Source organism: Pogoniulus pusillus, chromosome 3, assembly GCF_015220805.1.
Source record: "Pogoniulus pusillus isolate bPogPus1 chromosome 3, bPogPus1.pri, whole genome shotgun sequence".
NCBI lineage: Eukaryota > Metazoa > Chordata > Aves > Piciformes > Lybiidae > Pogoniulus > Pogoniulus pusillus.
This window is the reverse complement of record NC_087266.1, coordinates 5,273,836-5,298,367: the sequence shown is the minus strand read 5'-3', so window position 1 is coordinate 5,298,367 and position 24,532 is coordinate 5,273,836. Positions and strand designations below refer to the sequence as shown.

Below are 24,532 nucleotides of genomic sequence, written 5' to 3'. Positions count from 1 at the left end.
CCAGATTCTGCTTTTCCAAGCTGAACTTTGTGCATCGCTGCTGCAGCAGCATCCACAGAAACCAAAGAATCTTTGGAATGAAGCTAATAGAGAGGCAAATCAAGCACTAACAAAAACCCCATGGTGCTCACTGAAGGGATGAGTGGACACTTCCCTACCCTTGGTGTTCTTACTGTCGATGTGTATTTATTTCATGTATGCCTTGATCCTGCCTAGAACAGGCAAAGAATGTGGCCCTTCAATGACCTGTCCAGGACTGATAATAAACGTCTAACAAAACAGAGCATGATACAACATTTCCTTTCTTGGCCATTACTGAAGATTTAATTCAAAAGCTCCAATATTCCTGGAGTTACCACACCTTTAACATTTCAGATCAGCTTCACTATAAACAAGTTTCTTCTAGAATAATGTTATCTAAAAGACAAGCTGTCAAAAACCTTTGTTAAATATAAACTGACAGGACTGGAAACATGCTTAGCTGAAAAATAGCTTGTACATAAACCTTGCTGTTATTAACAGTTCACAGTCTTTCATATACACTGTTTATTAGAACCTACATCCTGAAAACTGCCATCCATTCATCTTCTAAAAGGTGATTTTTCTTTAGCAGGTGTTTTTAATAGCCATGTCAGAGGCTGCCCATAACTCAGATAACACTCTGCCATGCTATGGAACTATTTGACAATATGATTCAACCTCATGTGATAATGTTTTGTCAAGAAATATCTGCAAAAAGAACCACAGAATCATGACTCCTCAGTGTGTCTGTGGATTATGAACTAAATTAGCAATCTGAACTGAAAGCCTCCCACCATGTTTGTGTTTCAGACAACACCAAAACCCACAGAACCAAGTAATCATAGAATCAACCAGGTTGGAAGGGATGTCCAAGATCACCCAGTCATAGAATCAACCAGATTGGAAGAGTCCTCCAATATCAGCCACTCCAACCTATTGCCCAGACCTGCCCAATCAACTAGACCATGGCACTAAGTGCCTCAGCCAGGCTTTCCATGAATACCTCCAGGGATGGTGACTCCACCACCTGCCTGGGCAGCCCATTCCAATGCCAATCATTCTCTCTGCCAAGAACTCCCTGCTAACATCCAGCCTCGACCTCCCTTGGCACAACATGAGTCTGTGTCCCCTTGTTCTATTGCTGGTTGCCTGGGAGAAGAGGCCACCCCCCACCTGGCTACAGCCTCCCTTCAGGTAGTTGTAGACAGCAATGAGGTCACCTCTGAGCCTCCTCTTCTCCAGGCTAAACACCCCCAGCTCCCTCAGCCTCTCCTCATAGGATTTGTGCTCCAGGCCCCTCACCAGCTTTGTTGCCCTTCTATGGGCATGTTCCAGCACTTCAACATCTCTCTTGAATTGAAGAGCTCAGAACTGGACACAACCAATTCTAAGGATGAGATTGTATTAAGAATAAGCCAAACTCAGGGTGGGGGGAGGGGTGCGTGTGTGTGTGTGTAAATGGCAAATTGAGCAGTTTCTTATCCAAACTTGTGAAAAATGAAAGAACATTTCCAAGCTTTCAAACCACAAATAAACCCAAGTGCAGATTTTGGAAGGAAAATAAGACAAAGTGGATAAGATCAGGGAAAAAAAAAATACATATATCTATCTCTGGAGGAATCTGCAGACTGCAAATAGCAGGAATTTGCAAAACCAGTGTGGAAGGCTGAACGAGATTAGACCAAAAAATATCCCTCTTAAGCTCTACCTGTAGCTTTGGAGAGATCTTGTTTGCAAGAAGCCAGAATGTACTAAAAAGAAGCCAACTGCTACCATGGCATTGTTGAAGAGACATCTGCAACGGATGCCTGCAGTGAGATTTTACTGGTTAGTTGACTGCTGCAGGTTAGCTTCATGTGACAGCTGAAGTTACAGGGAACTATCTGAAGAGGAAACACACTTGCACGGAATACAGACAAGGAACTGCAGATAATGCTGTGGAGAAATGTTCTAGTTGCAGGTTTATATGAGTTTGACATAAAGGCAAAGGAGAATCTTGAGAAGATAAGGTTTATAATTGTTTCAGGGACAGGGCATATCGATTCAGTGTCTCAAAACATGTCAAATGCTCAGGCTCATTATGAGAGCTTATGCTGGAGGACAGAAGCTTATGAAGGTAGAAAAATCACTTCTGTGATGTCTTTAATGGCATTGGAAAGCTGTCAGCAGAATATAAGATATGGATGACAAAACTCAATTATCCTGTCATAAGTGCTCCTAGAAGTGTCCCTGCAGTGCTCAGAGACAACTGTCTACAAGTGGATCAAACAGCCAGGTCTGATGTATGCCTGCATGGTCAAGGAATATTCCCCAACACAGCTGCTTCAGGTCTGCCAGGGATATGGTACAAGCTAAGACTCTCAAAAACATGATGCTATGATTTTTGTGGTCCCTTCCAACCCTGACTGATTCCATTATTTCTTATTTAATAATTCACAGGGATTACAACAGGCCACCAACCTGCAAGGCCAGTCCTGACTGCAGGATCTGATACTGACAAGTCAGAGAATCACAGAATCATATTGGAAGAGACCTGCAAGATCACCCAGTCCAACCTAGCACCTAGCCCTGGCCAATCAACTAGACCATGACACTAAGTCCCTCAGCCAGGCTTTGCTTGAACACCTCCACCACCTCCTTGGGCAGCCCATTCCAATGCCAATCACTCTCTCTGGCAACAACTTCCTCCTAACATCCAGCCTAGACCTCCCCAGCACAACTTGAGACTGTGTCCCCTTGTTCTGTTGCTGCTTGCCTGGCAGAAGAGACCAACCCCACCTGGCTAGACTCACTAGAAGCCCTAAGAACTTCTGATGGGCAAGATGGGACATAGTCTGCACCCACTGTGTTAACTGCCAGTGGCAGGCTCAAGCTATGAGGCATGAAATTTCATATCCTTTCCTTCATTAGTAACTCTAGATAGTTCTCATGTAGGCAAAATATGCAAAGATTTTGGTTTTTTCTCCCCCACTTTATCTGGCTGAGATGCCTTGCTATGGTCATTTCTGATTATTGAAAAATGGCTTCTGGAGTTCCACAACTTTCATAACTTTCTTAATTATATAATATCCCAGGTCACAGGATGTTAGGGGTTGGAAGGGACCCAAGGAGGTCATCGAGTCCAATCCTCCTGCCAGAGCAGGACCACACAATCTGGCACAGATCACAGAGGAACACATCCAGACAGGCCCTGAAAGTTTCCAGGGAAGGAGACTCCACAACCTCTCTGGGGAGCCTGTGCCAGTGCTCTGGGACCCTTCCAGCAAAGAAGTTCCCCCTTGTGTTGAGGCAGAACCTCTTGTGCTGCAACTTACACCCATTGCTCCTTGTCCTATCCCAGGGAGCAGTGAGCAGAGCCTGTCCCCCTACTCCTGACCACCCCTCAGATACTTATAAACATTTATTAAATCCCCTCTCAGTCTTCTCTTCTCCAGACTAAAAAGCCCCAGGTCCCTCAGCCTCTCCTCATAAGCCATGCCCTCCAATCCACTCATCACCCTCATAGCCCTCTGCTGGACCCTCTCCAGCAGACCCCTGTCCCTCTTAAATTGGGAAACCTAAAACTGAGCACAGTATTCAAGATGAGGTCTCACCAGGGCAGAGTAGAGGGGTAGGAGAACCTCCCTTGATCTGCTGGACACACTCTTCCTAACAAACCCCAAGATCCCACTGGCCTTCTTGGCCACAAGGGCACTTTACTGTTCCATGGATGTTATCCACCAAGACTCCCAGGTCCCTCTCCACAGGACTGCTCTCCAGCAGATCACCTCTCAGCCTGTACTGGTGCAGTTTATTATTGCTCCCCAGATGCAGGGAGGAATATAGCCTTTCCCAGGTCAAAAGGAAAACAAGTCAGATTTCTTTCTTGTGACTTTGGGTCCTTCTATCCATTTCACTTTTATTAGTCACTTCTATAAATGAAAAATCTCAATTCACTCAATCCCTTTTCGTATCAGAATGTTTCATTTCATTCAGCTATGTCATAATCTTTGAGACCTGCTATCTCTTTTTTTTCCCCATAATAAAATGTCCATCCCTGAACAGTACTAGAAAAAGCTTCACTGACTGACTTGCATCACAGGCTCTATAAAACCCTTTGTGGTGTTTACCACCCCATTTTTTAGGGCTTCTCACAACCTGTCAACTTTTATTACAAATGTACAGAGACCACAAGTCTTCATTGCACCTCCTACAACTATGTCATGTCCCTGCCTATTAAAGATATATCAGCTGTGACACTTATTTTGGGTTTTTTTATTGGGGCACAGATTATATTATTCAGATCCATTACATACATTCAAAATACCAAGGTTCAGCTGAAATACTCCCTGGAGAAAGGAAAATTAGTTGGCAGCGAGGGATCTCATAAAGACCAGAAGCAAATAAAATTACCAAGGCAAGCCAAGAATATATAAGAGGCAGGGAGGGAAAGAGGGGGAAGAGAAGCAAGAATATAAATTCACCAAGTAAAGCTCAAAAACATTGCTTAAATCTGTCTTTACTTTTTCAATGAAGAACTAAACAGATTCCAAGTTCATATTCCCTCTCAACATTTCATAGAATCAACCAGGGTGGAAGAGACCTCCAAGCTCATCCAGGCCAACCTAGCACCCAGCCCTGGCCAGTCAACCAGACCATGGCACTAAGTGTCTCAGCCAGGCTTTGCTTCAACACCTCCAGGGATGGCAACTCCACCACCTCCCTGGGCAGCCCATTCCAATGCCAATCACTCTCTCTGCCAACAACTTCCTCCTAACATCCAGCCTAGACCTCCCCTGGGACAACTTGAGACTTTGTCCCCTTTTTCTATTGCTGCTTGCCTGGCAGAAGAGACCAACCCCACCTGGCTACAACCTCCCTTCTGGCAGTTGTAGACATCAATGAGGTCACCTCTGAGCCTCCTCTTCCCCAGGCTAAACACCCCCAGCTCCCTCAGCATCTCCTCACAGGGCTTGTATATATTTGATTTTTAGAAGACTGCTTCATGTCTGCTCCAGTTTAATGATGGGGACAGTTAGCCATTGCCACCTCTTAGCTGCTGCAAACCTTCAAAACAATGGTGGAGGAAACTGCATTCAAAACACTGTAAGAAAATAGACCTATACACCAAGGACACTCTTTGTGCTTGCTGCTTCTGCTGGCAAGCCTAATAGAAGAACCAGTTTCTGATTAAAATTTCAGTTCATTTTATACTGTGTGATATACTAAAAAAAAATATATAGTGAGATACTTATTTAAACAATGGTTAGGTAGATTTCAGCTTCTCTTGGTGGTTCATATTCAGCTACTGAGTTTAATTAAAGCAATAACCAACTTCTAAGTGAGCACATTCCTGAGATGTTTGTAAGGTTATTGGGGCAAAATATCTGCACCTTCTGGTAAATGCACACCAATTTAACTCTATGTATGTGGAGAATCTCGTTAGAGACAAATGGATGACTCAGCTTGAGGTTGAACATAGTGATGCATTCCTGCAAAAGTGGGTCGCAGGATACTAGGGGTTGCAAGGGACCCAAGAAGATCATTGACTCCAGCTCCCCTGCCACAGCAAGACAATACCATCTAACACAGAGCAACACATCCAGACAGGTCTTGAAAGTCTCCATGGAAGGAGACTCCACAACCTCTCTGGGAAACACATTCCAGTGCCCTGTGACCCTTACAGTAAAGAAGCTGCCCCTTGTGTTGAGGTGGAACCTCTCAGAATTGCCATTGAATTACAAGGATACTTTGAAACACCCTGGATAAAGGCATTAGGATGACGATTTATGAAGAAACCAAAGGAAAAAAAACCTTAGCATATGCACTCAAAATGGTTTATGAAGATTAATTGGGCATTTCTACCAACACATATAAAAGCCTACAAAGTCCCCAGGTGGCCAAGAGAGCCAGTGGCATCCTGGCCTGCATCAGGAACAGTATGGCCAGTAGGACAAGGGAGGTTATTCTGCCCCTGTACTCAGCACTGGTCAGGCCACACCTTGAGTGCTGTGTCCAGTTCTGGGCTCCTCAATTCAAGAGAGATGTTGAGGTGCTGAGATGTGTCCAGAGAAGGGCGAGAAAGCTGGTGAGGGGCCTGGAACACAAACCCTATGAGGAGAGGCTGAGGGAGCTGAGGGTGTGCAGCCTGGAGAAGAGGAGGCTCAGGGGTGACCTCATTGCTGTCTACAACTACCTGAAGGGAGGTTGTAGCCAGGCAGGGGGTGGCCTCTTCTGCCAGGCAACCAGCAACAGAACAAGGGGACACAGTCTCAAGTTGTGCTGGGGGAAGTATAGGCTGGATGTTAGGAGGAAGTTCTTCCCAGAGAGAGTGATTGGCATTGGAATGGGCTGCTCAGGGAGATGGTGGAGGCACCATCCCTGAGGGTCTTCAAGCAAAGCCTGGCTGAGGCACTTAGTGCCCTGGTCTAGTTGATTGGCTAGGGCTGGGTGCTAGGTTGGACTGGCTGATCTTGGATGTCTCTTCCAAACTGGTTGATTCTATGATTCTAAGTCAAGCTTTTATAACAATGGGAGGCACTTTTGTGTTCGATATCTTACACACTGTGGCGTTTGTTACTGTTTTCCCATTGTTTGTATATCCAGACCAATTTGCTCTCCAAAATATGCTGTATCCACAAAATATGCATTACTGGAAACCTAAGTATGAATTTGTATGTATTTTTATTTCCTCCAGTTGAAAAAGGTAGATGAGAGAATGGCATAGGGGACCTGTCTATTTACTTGCCATTTGAAATGCAGATAGAATTCATGCAGTTGCAGATAAAGAGACTCCCTCTTCACCATACCAAGTAGCAATGGTTAATTGTGATGCAACATGAAGCATATGCATTGTCAAGAAGCAGACACATTAATCTTGGGAAATGTCATCAGGCAGATCAAGACACACTGGTCAATAAAACACAAATGGCTTTGTCACTCTGGAGATTAAAAAAAGCAATGTCTTAACTTGCAGGAGAGCAATGACTTAACTTGGAGAAAAAAGCAAGAAGACTTATAGTTCAGTTTGAGTAGTGTTCTCTAGGCTCTTCCCCACTGATCTGAGTCAGAAATTATCTGCTGTATTCCTGTATCTATTCCAGAAGTATTTCCCTCTAGTTCCTTTGCTCAACCAGTCTAATCAAGCCTCTCTCCTGCATTCACACTCTCTACAAAATCAGCTCCCTCTAAAAGTCAGTTTTGCTCAGGAATATGACATAGGGACATTCATCTTCATAGAATCGACTGGGTTAGAAGAGACCTCCAAGATCATCCACGCCAACCCAACACCCAGCCCTGTCCAGTCAACTAGACCATGGCAGTGCCTCATCCAGTCCTTTTCTGAACATCTCCAGAAACAGCAACTCCACCACCTCCCTGGGCAGCCCATTCCAATGCCAACCACTCTCTCTGGGAAGAACTTCCTCCTAACATCCAGCCTAGACCTCCTGCGGCACAACTTGTGTCCCCTCATTCTGTTGCTGGTTGCCTGGCAGAAGAGACCAAACCCACCTGTCTGCAGCCTCCCTTCAGGTAGTTGTAGACAGCAATGAGGTCTGCCCTGACCTTCCTTTTATCCACTCTAAACAACCCCAGCTTCATCAGCATCTCCAAACATGGATGCATTCCCCAGCCCCCTCAAAAGCTTTGTTGCCCTTCTCTGGACATGTTCCAGTATCTCAACATCTCTCTTGAATTGAGGAGCCCAGAACTGGATACAGTACTCAATGGGTAGCCAGACCAGTGCTGAGTACAGGGGCAGAATAACCTCCCTTGTCCTGCTGGCCACACTGTTCCTGATCCAGGCCAGGATGCCATTGGCTCTCTTGGCCACCTGGGCACACTTCTGGCTCATGTTCAGCTACTATCCACCAGTACCCCCAGGTCCCTTTCTGCCTTGCTGCTCTCAGCCACTCTGTCCCCAGCCTGTAGCACTGCTTGGGGTTGTGGTGGCCAAAGTATAAAACCCTGCACTTGGCCTTATTCAATCTCATCCCATTGGCCTCTGGCCACCCATCCAGCCTGTCTAGGCCACTCTGCAGGGCTCTCCTACCCTCCAACAGGTCAACACATGCTCCTAGCAGGCACTTCAGACCTTCTATGATTCGCATCTTTGAGACACCTTCATCTCAAGCACCCACATGGATGTGGATGGACACTTTGAGTACAGCCATAAAACTGAGGGCATCTGCCATAAAACAGGCATCTGCTGCAAGATACTCGTGGACAGATTTGTCACTGGCTAGTGGTACCAAAGGGAGAAAAAAATTGAATTCTGTCCAAGCCAAAGCACAAGATTTTTTTACTGTTATTATATTGTTCTATGAAGAATATAAAGTGATTCTTTCTTCAATAAACTTGTCAAGGTTCATGCCATCTATCTCCCTCAAAGTCCTCCTCTTCTCCTTGCCTAGGACAGCTACAGGTCTTCTGAAACCAATCTTATTTTTCAAGCTGCTCAGAATGTCCCCAGTGCTCAAGTCTCACTCTTCCCTTTCTAGAGGGCAAGCAGATGAAGGTCCTTGTGAAAACAACCTCAGCAGAAACCGGTCCTTCATAAGCTGTAACCTGCAGAAAGACTTCATTGTTGCACAGTGCCCATTTTTCATTTCTACCTTGCTCAAGCACAAAGAAACCACAGCAAACAGTAACCAAACTAATTTTGTTGGTTTGCTCTAGGTGACAGCCAGAGTGCTACTTTCTGAGAGATTGGCTTCATCTTACCATCATAAAATTATAGAATCAACCAGGTTGGAAGAGACATTCAAGATCAGCCAGCCCAACCTATTGCCCAGACCTGTCCAATCAACTAGATGATGTCACTAAATGCCTCAGCCAAGCTTTGCTTGAACACCTCCAGGGATGGAGACTCCACCACCTCCCTGGGCAGCACATTCCAATGCCAATCACTTTCTTTGGCAAGAACTTCCTCCGAACATCCAGCCTAGACCTTCCTCAGCACAACTTGAGACTGTGTCCCCTTCTTCTGTTGCTGGTTGCCTGGGAGAAGAGACCAACCCCCACCTGGCTACAACCTCCCTTCAGGTAGTTGTAGACAGCAATGAGGTCACCCTTAAGCTTCCTCTCCTCTAGGCTGCACACCCCCAGCTCCCTCAGCCTCTTCTCACAGTGCTGTGTTCCAGGGCTCTCACCAGCTTTGTTGCCCTTCTGTGGGCACATTCCAGCATCTCAACATCCCTCTTGAATTGAGGAGCCCAGAACTGGACACAGGACTCAAGGTGTGGCCTGACCAGTGCTGAGTACTGGAGAAGAAAGATCTTGGTTATATCACCAATATTATAAAGCTGAGATTAGCAGACTTCAAGAGTGGGCTGCAGCAGAGGAGTAAAAGGAGAAAGTGGCACAAGCTTCAGATAACTTCACATCTGTGCCTAGAGTGAAGCAAAGTTTATTTCAGCATCCCTCAGATCATGGACCAAGGCTCTATTGAGATAGGCGACTCAAAAAGAAGAGCCACGTTTGAAGCAAAAAAACATCTGAGGCTCCCAAACAGCCAGGGAATACAAGAAATATCAGTCAGCATGAAAAAAAGATCTGCCTTGGCACACTATCAACTTGTCAAAGTTTCTGTAAGGAATCACAGCAAAAAAAAAAAGGACTTCTAAAATGACTTGAAAGTTGCTTTGTTGCTGTTTCAGAGAGCTCCTTCCAAACATGAGGGTAAGCATGGGAAAGGTGATGACTTGAAGATGTAAAAACAAGAGGAAGGGAGCTGGCATCGTCATCCCTTCAAAGTTGGAGGCTGACATTTGAAAATGAACAAGAGATGACAAACCATGTGGGGATGAGAGAAGAAGGTTGTTCAAAATGAAAACAAGACTTTCTTGTATAAACAGAGACAGGGGAACTAACAGCTGAATGCAGGAAGGAGATGAGGTTGTCAGTGTGCTGGGCTAGGAAAACATCTCAGCATGTGAATTTTGAATCCATTTAAATGGAAGAAAGATGGAGAAAAAAAAATCTTGCACTGAGTGAGGTGCCAGGTGATAGGAGCCAAGATAAGCTGTGTAACAGTTAGAAAAAGACCACATGCTTAGAAGATAGGCAAAGAGATTTGAAAGATACAAAGTGGATGCAGCATACATCACTTTCACAACTTTGCCTCAAAAGGAGGCAGCAATAGGAGATATTAACAACAGCCATGCTGATGGTGGCTTGAATTGACATTTAGATGTCAATCAGACCTTGTAGAAAAGCAACCCCAGATCATAGAATAGAATCAGTCAGGGTTGGAAGGGACCACAAGAATCATCCAGTTCCAACCCCCACGCCATGCCCAGGGACACCCTACCCTAGAGCAGGCTGCCCACAGCCTCATCCAGCCTGGCTTTAAACCCCTCCAGGTATGGGGCCTCAACCACCTCCCTGGGCAACTCATTCCAGGCTCTCAACGCTCTCATGCTCAAAAACTTCCTCCTCACATCCATTCGGAATCTCCTCATCTCCAGCTTTGCTCCATTCCCCCTAGTCCTGGCACTCCCTGATAGCCTAAAAAGTCCCTCCCCAGCTTTTTTGTAGGCCCCCTTCAAATACTGGATGGCCACAAGAAGGTCACCTCAGAGCCTCCTCTTCTCCAAACTCAACAGCCCCAACTCCTTCACTTTGTCCTCCTAAGAGAAGTGCTCCAGCCCTCTGATCATCCTCGTGGCTCTTCTCTGGACACACTCCAGCATCTCCACATCCCTAATGTAATAGTGGCTCCAGAACTGGATGTAGTGCTCCTGGTGGGGTCTCACCAGAGCGGAGTAGAGGGGAAGAATCACCTCCCTCCACCTGCTGGCCACATTTCTCCTGATGTGCTTCTGACCGCTGCTTGAACAGAATAAAACCGGACTGGAGCAGGCAAGCAAGTCTGTGACCCATCAACAGACATCAGGTAATTATTTATTTGTCGATAAGAGTACCAAGAGACAAGAGGGAAAGAGTAAAGGAAAAACCAAGAGCAGGTCTTTGGGGCATCCTCACAGAAAGCTGTTGAAGGGTCAGAAGATGACAAAAAACAATTCAAAATATGATGAAGTGACAAAATGTGATAAACATTATTCAAAATGTGTCATGATCACAAAATGTGATTCCAAAGATGTTAGAGTCACTAATGGAGAAGAACATCTCAGGGAAGGGTATGATCAGTGGCAGCAGGAGCAGCTGAAGGTCAGTGAGGGTAGAGGCACATATGAAGACTTAGCTCAGCAAAAGCCACTGCAGACTTTGTTGAAGGCAGGTAAGGAATGCCAGCTGGACTGAAGAAAGCCTAAGTCAGAATCAGAAAGGAAAGTTTTATTTCAAGACAAAAATATCTCACTTCATCTGTTCTCTACTCTTTCATATTTTTGGCTTCATGCACTTACAATTTCTTTACTTATATAACTTCTAGGAAGCATATGGGTGGGGAAGTATTATTTGGGTTGTGGTCCTATGGCTGGGTAAATGTCAACAGACAGTGCCCACTGCCACTTGTAGGGACACACTGCAGCCAGTGTCCAGCCAGTGGCACTGACCAAGGTAAGGCTTGTCTTCTTATGAGACAATTCTCTCTTGAACATGTAAGCCACCTGGTGATGTGATCATTACACTCAGAACCGAGGAGTATCTCAACAAAGATCATCCTGAATTATCTGCCTGGTGTGTGATCTCTGCCCACAGAGACAGCAACTACTCGGGGGGTAGGCACCAGCCCCTGCAGACACACCAAAGACCCCCTGGGATGTGATAAGGGTGTGGGCCACGAGGAACTGTGATCATGAACCAGGAGTATAATAAAAGTCCCAGGCTATGCCAGCTTACAGGGGGCACAGAGGGAAAGGGAACATCATCAGGGACATCTCATGCTGGAGGCAGCAGCCCAGGATTTATCTCCTCCCCTTCCACCACCAAAGAAGGACCACAAGGTAGCAACTACCTCTTCTGCTTGCTCTTTCCCCATTTCATCTCTCCCTCTCTCTGCCTTTTCCTTTCTTCCTTCCTTCCATTCTCTCTCTTTAACAAATAGTCTTGTCTTGGCATATTACTTTCTTTGTGTTTTAATTTCACTCATGGGAACATTCAAAAAGAAACATATCTCTTTCCCAACTTCCAGACCGAGACATCACAGAGAGGAGGTTTGAAAGCTTGCATAATTCACTGGCTCTGCACTACTAAGTCAGGCAAAGCAAGGTGACAATGTCATCTTCTCATGCAACAGCAACTTTTGCTTTCAACGCTGGCGTTCCCTCGTTCAATCTGCAAAGTTTCATTCAAAACCAGAGGCTGTCACAGTTGCAGTGCTGCACTGCTTCAGTGGATCAAGACTTCATTTTCCAGAGCTGTGGCAATGTCACCTTTCAGGAGAGCCAGCTTTTAAAAATAAGCAATAAAATGAAAGATTGGCTTTAACAGTCAAATATTTGTGCTCTTGCTTAATTTCTGAGATTATTTCTCCATTAGTCCTGCTTTCTTAATGGATTTCTCTACTGTTGATGGGCTTTCTTTTAATTGAATACACTCAAGTCACATCTTCAGTAAATCTAGTGAGAAAGGAAGGAAATCTTTACCTCCCTCCATACAAGAGCAGGGATTCAGCTACAGTGAAGTAACCAACATACCCTCATTAGACTGGCATTTAACCCAACGTCTCAGTGAGTGTAGCTCCCATTAACAATCATTTAAATGAACAGTGCTGCAAGCTCTGGACCAGTTAATGATGAATGTAATTAGCTGTAGCTGAACAGAAGAAGCTATCTTAACTAAACAGACAAATCTCTGCACTAAAAAAGCCATCAAGCTCCTACTTTCAGTGAGGTTAATTTAAACCCCCTGTTGAACAAAACCAGACCTCCATCTTGGAGACAACACTCATCTTCCTTCTACTAAGTGTGAAAAGGAAAATAAGAGGTTGAAAGCCTCCAGTTCTGAACTTCTTGTAGAGCAACAGTGTGGGTTCATTCTTTTCTCCCAGCAATCAGTGGTAACAACTACCCTGGCTCAACTGATCTAGGGTTAGCCCACATTGCTTGGAATCAGAGCATCAGAGTTGGAAGGGACCACAAGGATCATCTACTGCCAACCCCCTCTGCCACGGGCAGAAACACCCTAGCCTAAATCAGGCTGGCCACAGCCTCGGCCAGCCTGGCCTTAAATATCTCCAGCCATGGGGCCTCAACCACCACCCTGGGAAACCCATAGGCAGCCATTTGGTGCCTGGTGTGCAATCACAGCACGTATTTATGCAGTTCTTTCATCTTTGTCTTCCTTCCTTTTGTTTTTCTCAAGTCAACATCACCAGTTTTAGACTCAACTCGGTCCACAGTCCAAATGAGGCTGCATTCCTTCCATAATAACTGCTCTGGTTATGCCATTAAGGTCTATTTCCACAGAATTGCAGAATTAGACAGGTTGGAAAGGACCTATGAGACCATTGAGTCCAACCTATCACCTAACACCCTGAAATTAACTAACCATGGCACTAAGTGCCTCATCCAGTCTCCTCTTAAACACCTCCAGGGATGGTGACTCCACCACCTCCCTGGGCAGTCCATTCCAATGTCAATCACTCTTTCTGCCAAGAACTTCTTCCTGATGTCCAGCCTAAACCTGCCCTGACAGAGCTTGAGACTCTGTCTTCTTGTTCTGTCAGTGGGTGACTGGCAGAAAAGACCAACCCCCAGCTGGCTATGACCTCCCTTCAGGTAGTGGTAGACAGCAATAAAGGCTCCCCTGAGCTTCCCCTTCTCCAGACTAACCAACCCCAGCTTTCTGGACACAGCCAAGCACTTCAACACCTTTCTTGAATTGATGAGCTCGGAACCAGACACAGTACTTAAGGTGTGGCCTGACCATTGCTAAGTACAGGGGAAGAATAACCTCTCTTGTCCTGCTGGCCACACTGTTCCTGATCCAGGCCAGGATGCCATTGACTTTCTTGGCCACCTGGGCACACTGCTGGCTAATCTTCAGCTACTATTTACCAGTACCCCCAGGTCCCTTTCTTCCTGACTGCTCTCCAGCCACTCTGTAGTGCTACATGGGGTTGCTGTGGCCAAAGTGCAGAACTTGTTAAACCTTATGGCACTGGCCTGTGTTCATCTATTGAGGCACAATGTTTGGCCTCACACCTGAAATGCAGCAAAATATTCCACAAACAGCACGTGGAAAAGAGTAGAACTGAGCTCCTGCTTCCAAAGCGTTTCCAGCTCAGCAGGACCACTATGACAAAATTATACTGGCATCACATTTGTGAAATAGGTCTCAATATACCAAAATTTCAACTATGAAAAGGGATGGCTGGATGCTTTTTCTCCCTAAGACAATGTTTTGGACTATAGTCATGACATAACTGATCCCTTTGCACCAGCAGAGACCATTAGAACTAATGGTTAATACAGACAGACCCCTAGTGAGAGAATTTTATGTATGACAAATTCATGCCAGTTCCTCATTTCCTGGCATCAATTCATTTTTTTCAGGGGAAGGAAGGAAGGAAGGATAGGCTGTTCTGCTTTGCAGGATTTGCAGACACAGTGAGGAAGGTTGGAGCTTCCTAACACTGTCTGAGAAGACTATCACTGTTAGAATCATCAAATTAACCAGGTTGGAAGAGACCTCCAAGATCATCCAGTCCAACCTAGCACCCAGCCCTAGACAATCAACCAGACCATGGCACTAAGTGCCTCAGCCAGGCTTTTCTTGAACACCTCCAGGGATGGTGACTCCACCACCTCCCTGGGCAGCCCATTCCAATGCCAATCATTCTCTCTGCCAACAACTTCCTCCTAACATCCAGCCTAAACCTTCCTTAGCACAACTTGAGTCTGTGTCCCCTTGTTCTGTTGCTGGTCGCCTGGGAGAAGAGACCAACCCCACCTGGCTACAGCCTCCCTTCAGGTAGTTGTAGAGAGCAATAAGATCATCCCTGAGCCTCTTCCAGGATAAAGATCTTCAGCTCCCTCAGCCTCTCCTCATGGAGTTTGTGTTTCAGGCCTCTCACCAACTTTGTCACCCTTCTCTGGACATATTTCAGTATCTCAACCTCTCTCTTGAATTGAGGAGCCCAGATTTGGATGCTGTGATGCATCTCATTAACATTAAATCGACATCATTTTCCAAGCTCTTCACTGACAGTTTGCCATGCTACAAACAAAGGTAGCTCAGATGAAGTGAACAACATTGTGCCTTCTCACAGAGCTTGCAACTGCCTGTCACAGCAAGACAAAGTTAATCCCAGCTGTTACTAATGCAACTGAAAATAAAGCTCTAGCGTGAACACAGCAAGGTTTTGTGTGACAAAATCCATTGGCGTAAAAAGCCAGAGTCTCAGATGTTGGGAATTAGCACAGTTTGCATCACCTAACAGTCTAGCTTCACATCTCAATTTCTGTGATTTGAACTGAAAACCCCAAACCAGCAACAAATTAGAAACTGATAACATAGAAGAGGAATCCAAAGCAATGAAGAATGTAAATTAAAGGTTAATATTTTATTGCCAGAGGTTACTCTTGTATTAAAGAAGCTCTCAAAACATTTAAACACATTTGAAAGCAGTCTCTGAAGTACCCAAGCACAACTGCTGGGTCCAGACCTGTTCAACATCTTCAGTGACATTGATGAGAGGACAGAGTCTGCTCAGCAAGTTTGCTGATGACACCAAACCAAGAGGCGTGGCTGATACAGCTGAAGGCTGTGAGGCCATCCAGTGAGAGCTGGACAGACTGGAGAGCTGGGCACAGAGGAACCCAATAAAGTTCAACAAGAACAAGTCCTGCACCTGGGGAGAAATAATAAACTGCACCAGTACAGGCTGGGAGATGATCTGCTGGAAAGCAGCCCTCTGGAGAGGGACCTGGGGTCCTGGTGGATAACAAGTTAACCATGGGCACAGCAAAGTGCCCTTGTGGCCAAGAAGGCCAATGGGATCCTGGGGTGTATTAGGAGGAGTGTGTCCAGCATATCAAGGGAGGTTCTCCTCCCCCTCTACTCTGCCCTGCTGAGACCTCATGTTGAATACTGCACTCTGTTTTGGGCTCCCCAGTTTAAGACAGACAGGGATCTGCTGGAGAGAGTTCAGTGGAGGGCTAAAAGGATGATGAGGGAATTGGAGAGCATACCTTATGAGGAGAGGCTGAGGGACATGGGACGTTTTAGTCTGGAGAAGACTAAGAGGGGACTCAGACAGGCTCTGCTCACTTGCTCCCTGGGATAGGACCAGGAGCAATGGGTGTAAGTTGCAGCACAAGAGGTTCCACCTCAACACAAGGGGGAACTTTCCTGTAAGGGTCCCAGAGCACTGGAACAGGCTCCCCAGAGAGGTTTTGGAGTCTCTTTTTCTGGATGTGTTCCTCTGTGATCTGTGCTAGATGGTGTGGTCCTGCCATGGCAGGGGGGCTGGACTCGATGACTTCCTTGGGTCCCTTCCAACCCCTAATATCCTGAGATCCCATGAACTTCCAGCTTTTTAACAGGTGACTTTTTACCTATTCATGGAGTTGTACAATTAAGTGTGTTTGATAGTGGGAGCAGGGAAGTGGAAGAGCTGTGTTTCCACTTGATGACAGCAAGCAGGTGCCTACAATAGAAAGTCTAAGTGGGGAAAAAAAAAAAAAAAAGGAAAACTGGGATGCCTGTTTGAAATTCACCCTTAAGATCAGTTAGAATTAAATGCTGCATTTTGTTAGAAAACAGAATCTATGCTTTTCTATAAGCATTTTCTCCCCCAGACAGATTACAGAATCAGTCTTTAAGCTAATAAATAGGAAATTGTCTCAATACCTGGCAAGTTTAGCTCTGCTGTGCTCCTGAGAATGCCTACTTAGAGAGAATTACCTAATTTATATTTTCCAAAGAGAAGATAAAGGTAATTATTTTTAAATGGAAAAAATAATTGCCCTCAGAAACTAATTCCAGTAACAGACCAAATCCCAGACAGCGATTTGTAAAAGAGAGGGATTTCAGTCTCCTATTTCATTTGTGGGGTGATCAACGAGAACTAACCAGCAGTCTGCTGGTTACAAATGCCTAGCAAACCTGGTGGACGTTTTTTGCACAGATTAAAAACTGGGGACAGAGTGGCTGGAGGGCAGCCAGGAAGAAAGGGACTGGGGGTAATAGTAGAAAGTAGCTGAAGATGAGCCAGCAGTGTGCCAAGGTGGCCAAGAAAGTCAGTGGCATCCTGGCCTGGATCAGGAACAGTGTGGCCAGTAAGACAAGTGAGGTTATTCTTCCCCTGTACTCAGCACTTGTCAGGCCACAGCTTGAGTGTTGTGTCCAGTCCTTTCTTGAACACCTCTAGGGACAGTGACTCCACCACCTCTCTGGGCAGCCCATTCCAATGCCAATCACTCTCTCTGCCAACAACTTCCTCCTAACATCCAGCCTAGATGTCCCCCATCACAACTTGAGACTGTGTCCCCTTGTTCTGTTGCTGGTTGCCTGGCAGAAGAGGCCAACCCCCACCTGGCTACAGCCTCCCTTCAGGTAGTTGTAAACAGCAATGAGGTCCCCCCTGAGCCTCCTCTTCTCCAGGCTAAACACCCCCAGCTCCCTTAGCCTCTCCTTAGAGGGTTTGTAGTTGGGTTTTTTTATGTATTTTTCTTCAGCCAGCCTCTGCCTGAGATCTCTGAATATTACTGGAACCACAAGACCCTCCAAAATCCACCTGTTGTTGACACAGAAAAAACACACATTTTAAACCTCCCTCAGTTGTTCTCTCTATTTCCAAACCATTTGAGGACCATTACAATTTTTCAGTGCTCTGTTGTTCCTCTCAGAGCATCTTCTTAGCTTGCTTTCCTCCAGATGCAGTGTAATAATGCAAGCTTACCATCTCCTTTACATCAGCAGCACTACTCAAATGACTGCAGCGCACAGAGAATGATTTTCATCCTGCCTCCAGCCCAAACCCACACACTTCTCAGGGAAGGCTTAGCACTTCAGTTTGTAAGGACACAAAGAAGCTTTAAAAGAGAAACAAGTCACTATAGCAACACATTAAAACTGAGAAACAATATTTTGTGGTGAGAAGGGAAGAGGATGTTATTAAAAATATATAGGTCTCAGCCTGCAAGTTTCTGTATTGTAAGCATAGGAATGCTCTCATCTGGGAATACTTCCAGGACCATTCCACTCTACAGATTGCTGGTTTCTGAGCCTTTTTCCTCTACATTTTGTTCCTCTTTGCCGATCTTTCCTTTGCACTCACAAGAAGGAGCATAGAATCATAGAATGGTCCAGGTTGGAAGGGACCTCAAGGATCATCCAGCTCCAATCCTCTGCCCTAGGCAGGGACACCTCCCACTAGAACAGGTTCATAGAATCATAGAATCAGACAAGGTTGGAAAGGGCCACAAGGATCATCTAGTTCCAACCCCCATGCCATGCCCAAAGACACCCTACCCTAGATCAGGCTGGCCACAGCCTCAGCCAACCTGGCTTTAACATCTCCAGGGGCAACCACCTCCCTGGGCAACCCATTGCAGCCTCTCGCCACTCTCATGCTCAACAACTTCCTCATGTCCAGCCTGAATCTCCCCACCTACAGCTCTGCTTCATTGCCCCCAGTCCTCTCACTCCCTGAGAGCCTAAAATGTCCCTTCTCAGCTTTTTTGTAGGCTCCCTTCAGATACTGGAAGGCCACAAGAAGGTCACCTGGGAGCCTCCTCTTCTGCAGACTCATCAGCTCCAACTCTTTCAAGTCCGTCCTCATAGCAGAGCTGCCCCAGCCCTCTGATCATCCTCGTGGACCTTCTCTGGACACTCTCCAGCATCTCCACATCCCTCTTGTAATGGGGACTCCAGAACTGGATGCAATACTCCAGGTGGGGTCTCACCAGAGCAGAGTGAGAAAATCACCTCCCTCAACCTGCTAGCCACACTTCTCCTGATGCAGCCCAGGCTCTGCTTGGCTTTCTGGGCTGCAGGTGCACACTGCTGGCTCATGTTGAGCTTCTCATCCACCAGCACCTCCAAGTTCCTCTCCTCAGGACTGCTCTCCAGCCAATCACTACCCAGCCTGTACTTGAGCTTAGGTTGCTCAAGGCCTCATCCAACCTGGCCTTGAACACCTCCAGGGAGGATGCAGCCACAGCCTCCCTGGGCAGCCTGTGCCAGTGTCTCACCACCCTCACTGTGACGAACTTCATTCTAATACCCTGTCTGTATCTCCCCTCTGCCAGTTTAAACCCATTACCCCTTGTCCTGTTATTACAAGACCTTGTCAATAGTCCCTCCCCAGCCTTTATGTGGGCCCCCTTCAGATACTGGAAGGCCACTATAAGGTCTCCTCAAATCCTCCCTTTTGTCTCATACGAAGCTTAACATCCTTTTGCTGTTTTGTCTACTCCAGCTGCTGGAGTTAGACTCACACAAAGCCCAAACCAAAGTGAAAGCATTACACTCCAAATTCACTTTCAGGCATACATCAGCAGAATCAGAGTCTAGTTTGTTCTACTTTAAAATAACACCACCAGGCTGCCAGTGTATTCACATGGTTCTCTCCCAAATGCCAGAGCTACCCAGCAGAGCATTTCAGACACCCTGTCTTTGCATTTCCCTGCCTGCTGCTGCTGAAAGCCCCTTGCAGAGCTGCAGGCATGTCAGATAGAGCTCTCTAATCACAGACACAGCTGCTTGCAGTCAGCTGCACACATTCCTGTCCAGGGAGGTATGGAGCAAAGCTGGAAGCCCAGCCACCTGTTACAACATGTTTTAATAACTAAGGTTGACTGTATTTTCTATAGAAATAGAAATTCTTAGTTATGGGTCATTACCAGAAAGCCTCAGTTGAGCCAGTGACACTTTGTTACTTCTGTAGGTAGACTGGATGAGTGCAGCTCATCCGTCATGAATTAACGTGATGAGAAATAGGCAAAGTGTGAAGAGTTAAGGTTGAGATCAAGCTCTCAAACAACATGAACTTAATTACTTCAGCTGTGAAAAGCCTTTGTAACTGACCCTGATCAAACCAGGGAATATTTCTTTCTCCTCAGTTTCCCCTACAAAAAAAAATAGTGACCTTACCACTTGGCAGCTGCTCAAGTGCACTGCAAACACTTCAGCATCACTACAGACATCACTGTTAGCTGAAAATCTCTTCCATGACATTATAGATGTGAGTATCTACTCACTTCCGATGCTCAGTTAAACATCAAAGCCATTTTTTTTGTTGCCTTTGACCCCTCTTGAAGTATAAGATAAAAACACAGTTATTGGATTTCAGGAGCATAATGCTGAATTCTGTGTCTTGAGTAAGCAAAACTGATTTCCAGACCAGTCGACATTCATGCATAATTAAGGCTGGGTTTGTCCAAGAAGCTCATACAGTGACAAATTACCAGCATTACAGGAGCAGGAATCACTTCTACCAGGAAACACCTCCTGAGTCACACAAAAAATGATCTTTGGGTGCACACATCCTGAGAGACAAGCAGGCATTTTGAGTAAGAACCTAACTCACACAAGTCAGCTTATAGTTCCCCTCGTTTTGCTGCTGTACAAAACATTCAGGATGTTTCCACCTCTATTTGTATGGAAATATCAACTTCTTCCTAGAAATCCAGGGGCAGGAAAAAAAAAAAAAACAAAACAAAACCTAGAACTAATTTTCTATAATGTGACTTAAAGAGGACAACACAAAAGGAAAACAGTTTGGGTAGTTTAAGAGTGTATCAATAAGTGTTTGACTGGACAAGTGACTATTCTGTCATATCAAAATGCACATGTGGCACATGAGTAAATGTGATCTATATGGAATATAGATCACATATGATCTATATGGCATTTCCTTATAGATCAAATATGATCTATAAGGAATTTCCAGGATGCAATAACATTGCAGTCTCTCAAGTTTTATGACTTATAAACCAATAGGACAGTTTGCAAAACAAAGACATTGAATTGTTTTCTACCAGAAGTAAAGATTCGAGACCCTCAACTATTCCACAGTTCTCCTAACTTCATGTCATTGCAGATTAAAGGAGCAACTGCCCAATGAAATCTTCACCCATAACTGCAGACAGGAGATATGGAAAAGCAATCACTGAACGTCATGAGTGATTAAAATCATATTATCAAAACCATGTTTCAGACTTTGCCTTGTCTCTCTTCAATATTCTATTTTTAATACAGTTAGGAAGTAAATTAAGCCACTTACAGTGAACCAAAAGTTCCCTTGTTTCCATGGAAATGTTTAGGAGGCTGATCTGAAGTTAACCAGGCTGGTAAAGATGAATGCTTGTTACCAGCCAGCTTAATCCCCACGGCTGCCTCTCATGCGCACCGTCACACCCGGGAACCTTTTACACTGTGAAACGCTCCTTAGTGGCAGCTGATTTCTAATCCAGCATGCAGACTGAGCAAGGGCCTCTCTAATGTGTCACACTGACAGGAGCAGAGGGAGTCCTCAAGCCTGCACACTCATCATCTAAAAATTTTTGGGTCAACAATGGACCCTTTCACTACTCTACAAAGCAAAGCCTGATGCTTTCTTGTTACAAATATTCTCTGCCCCTCCTAGTTCTCACAGAACTGCAGTAATTTTACACTGTTGTGATCCTTGTATCCAGTGAAAGGACTTCTGCTTTAGCCCAGGATAAGAGAGATTGGAATGAGACCATTTGTACTTCATTTGGAGGAGCAATATGATGGATCACTGTTCAAATATTAATACTGATGTTTGCTGCAGAAAGACCATGTGTAATAAATCAGTAATGCACAGAAAGAGTCTTGCCTGTAAGTCTGGTTGCAGGGGAAAGGTGAAGATGTCTTCAGAGATTTTTGTAAGGAAAGTTGTAGGAATATTGCTACCAAAAGAAAGTAATAAAACTCAGTCATTTGTGACTACACAAAACTGCAGGCTTCATATACATATCAAAATTTTTTTTGGCTCATTCAGGTCAGAAACCTGGCAGAACAGAAAATGAGAAGCAAGTCCTACTTGGCCAAAGTTTGAGTGCAAGCTGACCAAACAGCTTGTTGCTACCTAAAGGAGTGGACCCCCTCCTCAATCTTGCCTTTCTGTATGCTTCCTTACTCCCTCACCAGACACTTCATCCAGCTTCATTCCTCGCATCAGCTTTCATGATTCTCAGGCATTTTTCTGAGGTGATTCAACTCATTAATTTGACAGAATATTATATACCTTAGTGAAGGAAGATACTTTTCTTGTAGCTCAGCACATCAAATTACTCCAGCAAGGGACCTACAAATGCCAAAGCTAAAACGAGAGGCTGCCTCAACAGCTGTATATTTGAAATGAACCTTAACTCATTAAAGCACTATCACATAAGTCTGCATTCAGGCCAAATTCATGCCCAAAAGACACCTGCAACCCTAACTTCTGCAGCAAGCAGAGAGAATGAAAAACACAGTCACAGATCTACTCAGCACTGGAGCCATCCCAGTATTTCCAAGTCTTTTAACACAAGCAAGACTTCTCTGCAATTGCTTTTGGTGGCTGAGTTAGGTCTGGAATTAAGCAGACTGCAGGAGATATTCAATGTGTCTCTTGCTCTCAAGTCTCTTAGGTACTATGGGAAATATTTTTCAGTTGAGGAATAGACAAGATTGATATGTGCTATTTCTACCACTGCATTGCTTGACACTATCATTTTTTATTCAGTATTACAGATCTTTGTCTCAGTAAACTACCAGAAGGAGCACAGAATAGATGAGTATTCATTTATTTAAGTATCACAGAATCAGTCAGGATTGGAAGGGACCACAAAGATCATTTAGTTTCAGCCCCCCTGCCATGGGCAGGGACACCCTACCCTAGATCAGGCTGGCCAGAGCCTCATCCAGCCTGACCTTAAACACCTTCAGGGATGGAGCCTTCATCACCTCCCTGGGCAAACCATTCCAGCCTCTCACCACTCTCATGCTCAACAACTTCCTCCTCATGTTCAGTCTGAATCTCCCCACCTCCAGCTTTGCTCCATTCTCCCTAGTCCTGTCACTCCTTGATAGCCTAAAAAGTCCCTCCCCAGCTTTTTCTGTAGGCCCCCTTCAGATACTGGAAGGCCACAAGAAGGTCGCCTGGGAGCCTCCTCTTCTCCAGACTCAACAGCCCCAACTCTTTCAGTCTGTCCTCATAGGAGAGGTGCTCCAGCCCTCTGATCATCCTCATGGCCCTTCTCTAGACTAGGTCATATTTACCTTTATGTCCATACAGATTAATATATCTTTTCATACAGAAACCTGAGAAGCCCAAAGCATCCTGGACAGGGACTGCTTGTGCAGTTATTTTGTGCCTAGCTCACACAGAACAATATCCACAATATTCCAGCCCTGTCCAGTCAACTAGACCGTGGCACTAAGTGCCTCAGCCAGGCTTTGCTTCAACACCTCCAGGGACGGTGCCTCCACCACTTCCCTGGGCAGCCCATTCCAATGCCAATCACTCTCTCTGCCAACAACTTCCTCCTAACATCCAGCCTAGACCTCCCCCAGCACAACTTGAGACTGTGTCCTCTTCTTCTGTTGCTGCTTGCCTGGCAGAAGAGACCAATCCCCACCTGGCTAAAACCTCTCTTCTGGTAGTTGTAGACAGCAATGAGGTCACCCCTGAGCCTGCTCCAGGCTAACCAATCCCAGCTCCCTCAGCCTCTCCTCGTAGGGCTGTGCTCAAGGCTAGACACCCCCAGCTCCCTCAGCCTCTCCTTATAGGGTTTGTGTTCCAGGCCTTTAACAATATATCTGACTCCCAAGAAAAATAATATCTAGTAAACATCTGGGGGAAGCAGAAGTGATGGAATAAATGTTTGTGTGCATGAGCCCTGGAAGTAGGTAATAATCTTAAGCTCTGAGCTGGAGGGATTTAAGTCAGTGTGAACATATCTGGAGAGAATAGCTTATCAAGTGTTTTCAGGAGGAAAAAAAATGCAGTATCTAAAAGTGAAATCACAGTAGCAATTCAGATATTTCTGACGTGTCTCATGAGGCCAGGGCTTTTAACAGCTGTCGAGCCAGGAAACAACAGCAAAACTTGAACTGTCTTTTACTGTGCTTTGAGTCAGAGCAGAGCTCAGCCCTGACGGCAGCTGCACAAGAAACAGTTGGCAAACGCCTAACGTGTCTGAGCAGCCTCATCTCCTCAGATTATCAGTGTCTCAAGTCTGCTGCTGGAAATTGAAAAAAAAATAATTAATAAAAAAAACCCACACACCACACACACAACTAAAAGTAATTTTTCCCCCATGAAAATCTTCTGAACAGCACAAAAAGGAGAAATGTTTCTCTTCACAGAAACACAGAGTTTCTTAGATTGGAAAAGACCTTCAAGACAGGCGGGTGGCCTCTTCTCCCAGGTAACCAGCAATAGAACAAGGGGACACAGTCTCAAGTTGTGCCAGGGTAGGTATAGGCTGGATATTAGGAAGAAGTTCTTCACAGAGAGAGTGATTTCTCATTGGAATGGGCTGCCCAGGGAGGTGGTGGAAGCACCATCCTTGGGGGTCTTCAAGAAAAGACTGGATGAAGCACTGAGTGCTATGGTCTAGTTGGTTGGTTAGGGCTGGGTGCTAGGTTGGACTGGATGATCTTGGAG

General features: G+C 45.4%; 1 protein-coding gene and 1 long non-coding RNA gene across 15 annotated transcripts in view; both read right to left on the bottom strand.

The window, feature by feature from the left end:
* The window catches only part of DLG2 (discs large MAGUK scaffold protein 2), a 1,415,634-nt gene that overhangs the window by 1,259,995 nt on the left and 131,107 nt on the right, over positions 1-24,532 (bottom strand). The gene's annotated exons all lie outside the window — the stretch shown is intronic.
* Positions 10,873-24,532, bottom strand: part of LOC135189268 (uncharacterized) — a 48,134-nt gene continuing 34,474 nt past the window's right edge. The window contains exon 2 of the long non-coding RNA XR_010308005.1: positions 10,873-11,272. This is a non-coding gene — a long non-coding RNA (uncharacterized LOC135189268). The remainder of the gene's footprint in view (positions 11,273-24,532) is intronic.